The sequence below is a fragment of the Odocoileus virginianus genome, chromosome 6 (genome assembly GCF_023699985.2).
Source record: "Odocoileus virginianus isolate 20LAN1187 ecotype Illinois chromosome 6, Ovbor_1.2, whole genome shotgun sequence".
NCBI lineage: Eukaryota > Metazoa > Chordata > Mammalia > Artiodactyla > Cervidae > Odocoileus > Odocoileus virginianus.
In genome coordinates, this window is record NC_069679.1 from 63,871,059 (window position 1) to 63,881,624 (window position 10,566).

General features: G+C 41.9%; 1 protein-coding gene across 1 annotated transcript in view; it reads right to left on the reverse strand.

Annotated features, from left to right (window-relative positions):
* Positions 1-9,165, reverse strand: part of ESR2 (estrogen receptor 2) — a 59,124-nt gene extending 49,959 nt beyond the window's left edge. The window contains exon 1 of the mRNA XM_020914295.2: positions 8,845-9,165. The gene's annotated coding sequence lies outside the window, so the exon portion shown is untranslated. The remainder of the gene's footprint in view (positions 1-8,844) is intronic.
* Between the last annotated feature and the right edge of the window lie 1,401 nt (positions 9,166-10,566).

Genomic DNA, 10,566 nt, shown 5'->3' on the forward strand with positions numbered 1-10,566 from the left:
TGGACAATATCCGAGCTAAGCTGCTTCTGGATTCCTCTCAGAAACCACGTGAAATGTTTGTTGCTTTAAGTTGCTAAACTTGACGACAATTTGTTATAGGGCACTAGCTAATGGTACAATACACGCGTGCATGCTAAATCGTTAGTCATGTCCAACTCTTTGCGACCCTATGGACGACAGCCCTCCAGGCTCCTCTGTCCATGGGATTCTCCAGGCAGGAATACTGGAGTGGGTTGCCATGCCCTCCTCCAGGGGATCTTCCTGACCCAGAGATCAAACCCGAGCCTCTTCAATCTGTAGCATTGGCAGGCAGGTTCTTTACCATTAATGCCATCTGGGAAGCCCAACTGGTACAATATCCAAGGAAAAATTCATCATTTTCCTCCCCCAAGCCACTCATGTCCTATTTGTGTTAATGACAAAGCCCATTACAGTTATCTCTCTTCTCCCCTTCATCCAGCTGCCTTTCATCAAACCCCTCATGAGTTTTTCTCTCCCTTATGCCTTTCCCCATTAAGTCTTTTGCCACCATTGGAGCAAGCTCTTGCTACTTCTTACCTGTGCATCTTAAATAGGTTCTTCACTGCTCCTAGACTCCAATCAGCTCTCTCCAGGGCCACCGGTGGGCTGCCATCTATGGGGTCGCACAGGGTCAGACACGACTGAAGCGACTTAGCAGCAGCAGGGCCCCAGATTAACATTCTTAAAAACTCAGCTCTGAGCAGCCCTCTGCTCCCCACCAGCCTCTTCTAAGCCATGCTCTTCTAACGGTCAAGGCATTCCACTCTGTTGCCCCAGCTCATCACTCCACTCTAACCTCCCTCATTTTCCTACAGAAAACCTGCCACATCCATAAGAAATACACAGAGTACATTGTGAAGTGGTTGGCATTCTATGCCTTAACACTTTTTTCAAACTAGCACCCCTATTAGATGAGAACTACACTGAATCCTTCTTGGAAGTGGTAACAGTAGAGTGGGAGAGTAAGAAGTACGTACAATTAGGTTTTAAGCTCCCTGAAAGGACACACTATATTTTAGTCACCATCAAATACAATGCTATAAACATCTATTGTAAGAAAAGAATATGAAGAAACTTCCCTGGCAGTCCAGTGGTTAAGACACCACGTTCTCAATGCAGGCAACACAGGTTTGATCTGTGGTCAGGGAACTAAGATCCCACATGGTGCAGATTAAAAACAAGTAAGAAATGAAGAAATGTGTCAAAAATATATACTTTCAGCCAGTAAAGAGTATTAATCAAAGATGGAGCACTTTCAGTAGGCATGGTATTAAGCAGATACAGAGGATCTAAAGGAGTCCCAAGACATGCACCCTGCCTTCAAGGAGCCATGGTGCCCAGTAAGGGAGGCAGGCAGACCAGGTCAAATAACAAGGAACTAATACAAAGGTGCTACCACTTCCAATCAACACGGACTGACCACAAGGGGCTGGAAAGAAAATGGTAGCTGAGGATGAATATAAGATCAAGGAAGTTTTTAAAAATATCTGTGTATTTATTAATCATGAGCACAGGATTCCATATTTCAATTACTTAGATTCCAAGTCAACGTATACAATCCCTGATTCCTAAAAGAAAATATGAAGGATAAAGCATAATGCTAATTATTGTCAAAACTAGCAATTTCCAAACTTTAAAAAGTTGTAGTAAAATACACATCAAGCTTACCTCCTTAACTATTTCTAAGTTTACAGTTCAGTAATGTAAAATACATTCTCTTTGTCATGCAACCAATCTCTAGAACTCTTCATCTTGCAAAACTAAGGCTCTACACATGTTAAACAACTTCCCCATTCCTCCCTCCCCCAGCTCCTTGGCAACCACCATCCTACTTCTCTCTGTATGTGCTAAGTCACTTCAGTCATGTCTGACTCTCTGTGACCCCGTGGACTGTAGCCTAGCAGGCTCTCTGTCCATGGGATTCTCCAGGCAAGAGTACTGGAGTGGGTTGCCATTGCCTTCTCCATCTGTCTGTACAGATTTAAACTGTTTAGTACCTCACATACGAAGAATCATACAGTATTCGTTCTTTTGTGACTGGCTTATTTCACCAAGCCTAATGCCCTCCAAGTTCACCCATGTTGACAGAAGTGTCAGAATTTCTTTTTTAAGGCTGAATAATATTCCACTGATGTTTACATCACATTGTGTCTATCAAGGAAGGTCTTTAATAGAGTCCCTTGAAAACATTTATAGAACCATGGAAATGACCTGTTAGAGTAAGCGCCTGAATACAGGAGTTGGTAATCAGGTCACTGGTAGCCTTTAGATGTCAGCTCCAAAATTGACAGTACTGTTAGGAGGCTTTTTATCCCTCCATTTGTCCTAAAAACACCTCTCCCATTTCAATCCACCTACACATACACCTGCTCACTGTGCTTATGTTTTCCATACTGTACCTCGGTGACTATATTTTAGTGCATTATTTTTGCTAAATGATCTGAGCATCTTATGTGGCCAAGTATTTAATCAAAAGACATTTTAAATATTTTAAAACACAACTTAAACAGTATATGATTGAGAATAAAATACTTAGGTAATATGTATAAAAATTGGATTTATTCATAATGTAATCTAGAAGCAATATTGAAGAATAGCTGATTTGGGCTTCCTAGGTGGCTCTAGTGGTAAAGAATCCACCTGCCAATGCAGAAGACATGAGACTTGGATTCAATCCCTGGGTCTGGAAGATCCTATGGAGAAGAAAATGGCAACCCACTCCAGTATTTTTGCCTGGAAAATTCCATGGACAGAGGAGCCTGGTGGGCTACAGTTCACAGGGTCCCAAAGAGCTGGACATGACTGAAGTGACTTAGCATGCATGCACATAGTTGATTTACAGTATTAAATTTTTATTTCTTGAATTTAAAACAAGATGGCTTACATGATTTAATAATAATTTTTAAAAAGCATATCCAAAGTTTAGTGTGATCACCATGGTGAGTACCCCATCTTTCTTATACAGTTATTTAGTCATTAAGTCATGTCCACCTCATTTGCAACCCCATGGACTATAGCCCACCAGACTCCTCTCCGTCCGTGGGATTTCCCAGGCAAGAATCCTGGAGTGGGTTGCCATTTCCTTCTCCAGACGATCTTCCCGACCCAGGGAGCCAACCCACATCTTCTGCACTGCAGGTGAATTCTTTACTGCTGAGCCTCTGGGTAAGCCTATTTCTTATACAGAACACTACTCACAGTAAACTTACATAAGGTTAAGTTCAACACTATCAATCATCGAATGAAGATCAAATTATATTCAAGAAATTAAGCAGGAAAGCAGTATATTTTAAAATAAGAATTTGAAAACAGGCTTCAACGTAATACTCAACTTTTAAAAACCAATTAAATTGTTTAAACAAAAAAATCATTCTCTGAACATTTTGGCCAATCAAGGTTGGACTGACTTTCATGTTGTCTCAACTTTACATTGCCTAAAAGAAATGTATTTGGCATTTCAGCTTACGAAGCTCAGAAAAGCCAACCCACTAAACTATCAGAAAACCAAAGCTATCTTTTCCTTTCATTAGGCCTCTTAAAACCATCAAGTTTCTATGAACACAAAGTGATGAATAGTAGCAAGGAAACCCATGAACTTGAAATAATACTCCCCATTATCCAGTTTGAAAGAGCAAACGCCATTTAAAATGAAAATGACATTTCTCTCAAGAGCAAAGAATCAATCCCATTGAACTTTTTCACCTACAACTGAAATGTTCATTCTCAATCCAGAAATGCTGAAATGACCTGTCAGATGCATACCGCAAAATAGCAAATGCCAGGAGATTCATCCAGACAATCAAACGGATACCACAGCAACTTTGTTTAGAAAACACAGGTTTTATACATATCCACCAACTTCTCTGGAATTTCCATACACACCCCAGTACCATGATAATTAATGTGATAGCTGGTTGCTGGACAGTGCTTAAGAGGATGTGCTGGGTTTTGGTTGGGTATGTTTTAAATTACCCAGATTCACATGACAACTATTTGTCAGTGGAGTCTTTGGTAACTAATAACTTGGTAGCCAATGCAAAGGGTTTTTTCCTTCTTAAGCAAAGACACAACAAAGGTTGATGAATTTAAATCACTGCAGGAGACCTGGGACACAAGAGAACAGGTAGCAAAAGGAAAGTCTTCTCCATTGGAGGTCTAGAAAAGTGAATAAACAACCTCTGGTCATTTAAGCAGTTCTGCTCTAAACCAGGAATATAAACTGACTGAAGGAAAGAATTCCCAAAAGAATAAATTTCTATAACGATGTACGAACTGGGATTTTCCCGACACATTGGTTTGAACATCCAAGCATTGCCTCTGTGACCACATGCTCTGATATGACAAGGAAAAACAGTCTCTAAACACCTTAATTGCTGGGCTTGGCAGGTGTAGAATTTCACCAGGCCAACAAAAGAATGTGTACCCGGACATCCCAAATCAATAAGTAATCATTTCTTTGCGTCCTGGTTTTAATTCCTCACCATGGCCTAAAACAGGTGGCCCATATCCTTCATGATGAATAGCCATTGTCTTCTGCCCAAAGTTCTCTCTCTCACACTCCTCCAGCACACACACCTGTGTGGAGCCCTCTCAGGTCACGTCTGTATCCAGCACGAAAGCTTTTTGTACACATGGGATTATACAGTGTTCTAATGTACTAGCTAGGGAATGCACTACCACTCTTAAACTAAAAAATAATTTTTTTAATTTTTTGAAAGTTTTAAAAAATCCAAATATTGACAGTGATTCCCTGGCAAAGAAAAGGGCAGGCCCTAGAAATGGCAGAAAGACACTCTAGAAAGAGTAGACTGATTTTTATCGAAGTGTCTATTAAGTCTGGTTAAAAAAAAAAATAAAAAAATAAAATCAGAAGGCAGTCACCACCAGGCCTGTTTTTATATATATTCTTGTCCAGAGGACAGAGCAGAACACTGAGTCCAATGCCCAGCTGTGCCTGAAGGCCAGGTGACCTTAGACAAATCACACAAACTCCCTGAGTTCCCACATCTTCAGTAAAAACGGGGACCTCACAAGGGTTCCCCTTTCTCACAGTGCTTAGAGGATGAAGTGAAATGATGTACGTGAGAGCATCCCACAAGGTGTCATTATATATCCAAGAGGATGAGGTCAGTCTATCGGTATGCCACTGAATATGCTTAGAGTGTTAGACAGGATTTAGAGACAATTTAGATTCAGATGCCCTTTTGGCCACCCTGAAGATTTCTGCCTCCTAATTTTACTCTTACCTTCTTGACAGTCTACCGTCACTGTCCAAAAAGCTGAGCTGCACGTAGCCTGCGTGGGACACAAAATACCACATGCTCCTATGGTGTATTTTCCAGTCTGCCCATCACACTTGACCAAGCATTCAGCACTAACACCCCACATCTGTGCCTGCAGAAGTCATAAACTCACATTCACAAAGCAGACAATGGTAGCAAATGAAGCAACAGACAAAGAATTAATCTCAAAAATATAAAAGCAACTCCTGCAGCTCAATTCCAGAAAAATAAATGACCCAATCAAAAAATGGGTCAAAGAACTAAACAGACTTTTCTCCAAAGAAGACATACAGATGGCTAACACACATAAAAAGATGCTCAACATCACTCATTATTAGAGAAATGCAAATCAAAACCACAATGAGGTACCATTTCACACCAGTCAGAATGGCTGCTATCCAAAAATCTACAAGCAATAAATGCTGGAGAGGGTGTGGAGAAAGGGAACCCTCTTACACTGTTGGTGGGAATGCAAACTAGTACAGCCACTATGGAGAACAGTGTGGAGATTCCTTAGAAAACTGGAAATAGAACTGCCATATGACCCAGCAATCCCACTCCTGGGCATACACACCAGGGAAACCAATGTTCATCGCAGCACTGTTTATAATAGCCAGGACATGGAAGCAACCTAGATGTCCATCAGCAGACGAATGGATAAGAAAGCTGTGGTACATATACACAATAGACTATTACTCAGCCATTAAAAAGAATACATTTGAATCAGTTCTAATGAGGTGGATAAAACTGAGCCCATTATACAGAGTGAAGTAATCCAGAAAGAAAAACACCAATACAGTATACTAACGCATATATATGGAATTTAGAAAGATGGTAACGATAACCTTATATGCAAGACAGAAAAAGAGACACAGATGTATAGAACAGACTTTTGGACTCTGTGGGAGAAGGCGAGGGTGGGATGATCTGAGAGAATAGCATTGAAACATGTATATTATCAATTGTGAAACAGATCGCCAGTCCAGGTTTGATGCATGAGACAAGTGCTCAGGGCTGGTGCACTGGGAAGACCCAGAGGGATGGGATGGGAAGGAAGGTAGGAGGGGTCATTTACACTGATTCATATCAATGTATGGCAAAAATCACTACAATATTGTAAAGTAATTAGCCTCCAACTAATATAAATAAATTTTAAAAAAAGCAGACAGAAAAATCTAAATTTCACGACATGAGCAAAGAAAAGAAAAAAACTGACATCTACAAATAAATTAGGCACAGACCTTAGCTCCTATTAAGGAGACTATTAAATATTTTAACCCATGTAATCTCAATCACTCTATAATTTTAAATGACTACAAATTGTCATTTTCAATTCTTATGCTTCTCACTATTTGATAATATGTAATTTCAAGTAACTTTCTTAATCTCAAATAAAAGTATCTCTTAAAGGCAAGGTTATAAAAAACCATATATTTTATTAACATTACATAAGTAATAAATGTTTTAAATGGCCTTGTATTTCAGTTCAGAATAACGAATGAAGCACACTGTAACCAAAGGCTTATACCACAGTGGGATCTGAATTTGCTAAGAATTAAATCTATTAGCCCAATATAAATTTAACATGGTGTCCAAGTCTCTGGTTTCCCATTTTCAAAATAGTTTTGTCTTTGCTTCAATTTATCCCAAGGGGACAGAATTAGAACAAAAATATGACAACCTGGCTCATCCTCAAAAAAGGAGAAGAACCGAGGTTTTCTTTTGAGAAAAGGAAAGGACAACAATTATTTCTGAGTAAGAATATATTAAAGAGCAACACGATATAGTCAGCAAACAGACAGTGATTTCCAGGGGTTGGGGTTGAGTGGAGAGGGTCAACTACAAAGGGCACTTCTGGGGTTGATGGAAGGGTTCCATGCCTTGATCATGGAGGGGATTATACGACTGTGTGCAAATGTCAAGATTCAGAGTGTGATATACCTGAAGAGGCCAGATTTTACTCTATGTAAATTATACTGTAATGAGCTTGACTTTTCAAAAATGCTATATGTCTAAAACAGTGTGCTTGATGCTGAATGATAAAGTTTAAAATTCAAGTATACATTTCTCATCAGGATTCTAAACGTAATTACCAAAAAACGTGCCAGTAAATGGTTCAAGTTCAGCCTTCAGTATCCTATTACTTTATTATTTATAGATATTATGTAAAATGATTCAAAACATGATTTTAAATTATTAAAAGATGTATCTTGAATTACCTGTTGGACACACATGTGTAGAAAACTGTAGTGTAATATTCTTAAAAATAGACATATCAAGTGCTAATTATATTTTGAAGGGTTGAATCTACTAAATCTATGTATTCCCTTTTATAAATTGAGAAATGTAAATGGTGATATGATTCATTTGTATCCCTCTATGAAAGATGTCCTAAACGTTTTTAAAATTGACTTCAAAGGCTTGTATGTCTTAAATGTTACAGGAGACTGGCGACTTTTGAAATAAAACTGGTTCAGGAACTCAAATTTAAAAATAAAGCTTGAACATAAAATGGAATCCTAAGTTTTACGCTTTACCACCTGTTGATAAACAGATCCAAACATTTCCCCCTCTTCTAGAATGTAGGCAGAAACATAGGTTTTTCTGCAGGATAAAGACAAAAGCCAAAGAATAAGTGTACAATGTTTTTTTTCATAGTCACAGTACATTTACTTTTTACAATACCCACAGCACAAATCTTTCCACATGTTCACTTTTTAAATAACAAACCTCTTTCCCAAACACAAAGGAAAACAGCCACTGTGAGTCTGGAAACTTAAAACAAAAATAAAAATTCCCAATGGAATGCCCATGTAAATACTAGAAACCTAACGAAATACAATCTTCCCTCAAAAGTGTGTGCCAACAGAAAGCACAAAGTTGTTTTTTATGAAGCTAGTAAAATTGAGTCAACCTTATTTTCCTAAATATTCACCCAAATCCAAAGTTTTGTTTTTCACAAAAATAATATTCCCTTGACTTAATTTAATATCCAACATTAATCAGGCAGGAACGGGGAAACAATGGGTTAAGAGAACAGCGTCGGGGTTCCAGGTCAGCACAAAAAACAGTACAGGTGATCTCAATCTCGCTCAATCCGCCAGCAAAGAAGTTAAATCTGCTTTTCTAGTATGACTAAGGTTTCCCAGTTAAATACATTTAAAAATACTAGCTACCTGCCTGATACATGTACGTCTTCCCAGGCCCACAAAACTCAAGCATGAAGCGCCCTGGTCAACTTTCCTGTTACCATTTCATCCACGGTCGGGAAATTCCTAGAGAATATAGAGCTTTTTCCTTCGAAAACGTCTATTAGCACAATGAACCCGGAGCTTACAGGCACAAACTCATTAGTTAATACGCCAGTCTCTTGAATGAAAATATTTAGTCAAAACATGAAATGTCTGTTTCCAGTAATTTCCCGGGGGCGGGGGAATTAGGGGGTGTCTTTTATTGTTTTCAATATTACTGTTTTCCCACCGTTGGATTTCAAACATTAAATCAGGCAATTAAATCACACCTGGAGAGAAGGGGCACTTACCTTCCGTGTGCACACCAGCCTAGCAATCGCTAACCCGCGGCACGTGCTTTCCCCGGACTAGTTCTGTGCCCCGCGTGCGGATGGCGCACCCCGCAAACGGAGAGCGAGCGCACCCCGCGCAGCCCAGACCCCAAACGCCCGCCTGCACCCGCAGCACCGGACGCCAGTCGCAGCCCAGGATGGTCCCCCTATGGTCGGCTCCCGCCGCCCCTTATCTGCACTGCAAGTTTCCAGAGGCGTCTCTCGAAGCCTCCGCGCTGGCAGCGGCCTAGCAGCAGGGGCCGGGGAGTGGGTATCCGAAGGGCCAGCAGTCCGACACACTGCAAAGATCACAAACGACTGAACTAGGAGCCGCTCCTTCCTCTTATAGACACGAGGCGGCGGGGGGCGGGGAGGGGTGGAGATGCCGAGAGCCCACGTGACCACCTAGCCTGCGGCCGGGAGATCGCAGGAGGACCCGGGCTGCCTACCTCGCTATCCACGCTCACCTGAGCGAAGTGGGAAGCCCCAGGGCAGGGGCTGTCACTGTCCAGCGCCTCACTGTCACTCTCAGGGGGCGACAAGGCACACACGGCGCCCCTCCCCTGTCTTGGATTCGGGAGATCTGGGGCGCGGGCCTGAGATTGTGCATTCCTAACAGGTGATGCTGAAAACTGAGGCTGCCGGGCTGGGGGCCTCGCATTGAAGGGCGACTCCCCAGACTCTGAGCCACGTTGAGTCCGAGAGGAGCCGTATGCTTCGGTTTCATTAAATAGAGAACTCTGCCTCTTTAAGCGAGGCGTTGAATGCCCAGTCCCCGGCGGCAAGTGCCCCCGAAGAGGCGAAGCCTCGCGGCACGGGTCGGGAGGTGAAGGGTGGGGGTTCTCATCTCTCAAGGGCTGGCTGGGAAGGCCGTCTCGCCCTAGAGCAAGATCCCGGGAAGCTCCTTAAGCTCACCTACTGCAAGGAAGCCCAGGGGATCCGGGGCGGAGAGGTGGTACTGTGCTTCTCTGCGAGGCGGCCCCGGTCCCCGGCGGCGCCTCTGTCGAACCCTCTCCGCAGGCGAGCGCCCCCTGGTGGTAGTTCTAGTTCCCCAGGTCTGCACGGTCCCCCAGCGTGCTTCTCACCCACCCCACCCGGCAGTATCCCACAGTATACAGACTAGTAGATTTAAGTCATTATCTATACCCGTGGCAAACGGACACGGTTCTTGATGCAGTTGCAGCTTCAGATCTCAGATGCAGGAAGACCAAACGGGCATATGGAAGGAAACTTTTACAGACTTAAGTGCTGGGGTTTAATCAAAAATAACCTAGAGGGACGCTAATGTGCTCTGGGTTTGTAAGAGTCAAGTCCACAGGTGGTGGAGATATGCTCCAAATATGGAAAGTCACCTACTTTATAACAATGGTTATCAAAAATGTCTACTCTCCCCACCTCCAAGTTTCATTGAAAGTTGGACTCCTGGATTCTCTCAAGTTGTAGGGCAGAGTTTCTTGGTCCTTGAGGCTAAGAAGTTTAGACAGGAGAGTGTATAGCTGGCACGATCCACCCTGTGGAGGATGGTAGAAGACAAAATGCTTATCTTTGCCAGCCTTTGCTCCCCTGTTCCTTTTCCTAGATATTTCTCCAGTACCTAATACCCATGTGCTTTTTCCTTCATTTCACTTTAAGGAGAAAATTTTAAAGGATGGTTTGTTTTTTTTTTTTTAAATCAGTTCCATTTTTAGTACTTGTCAACAG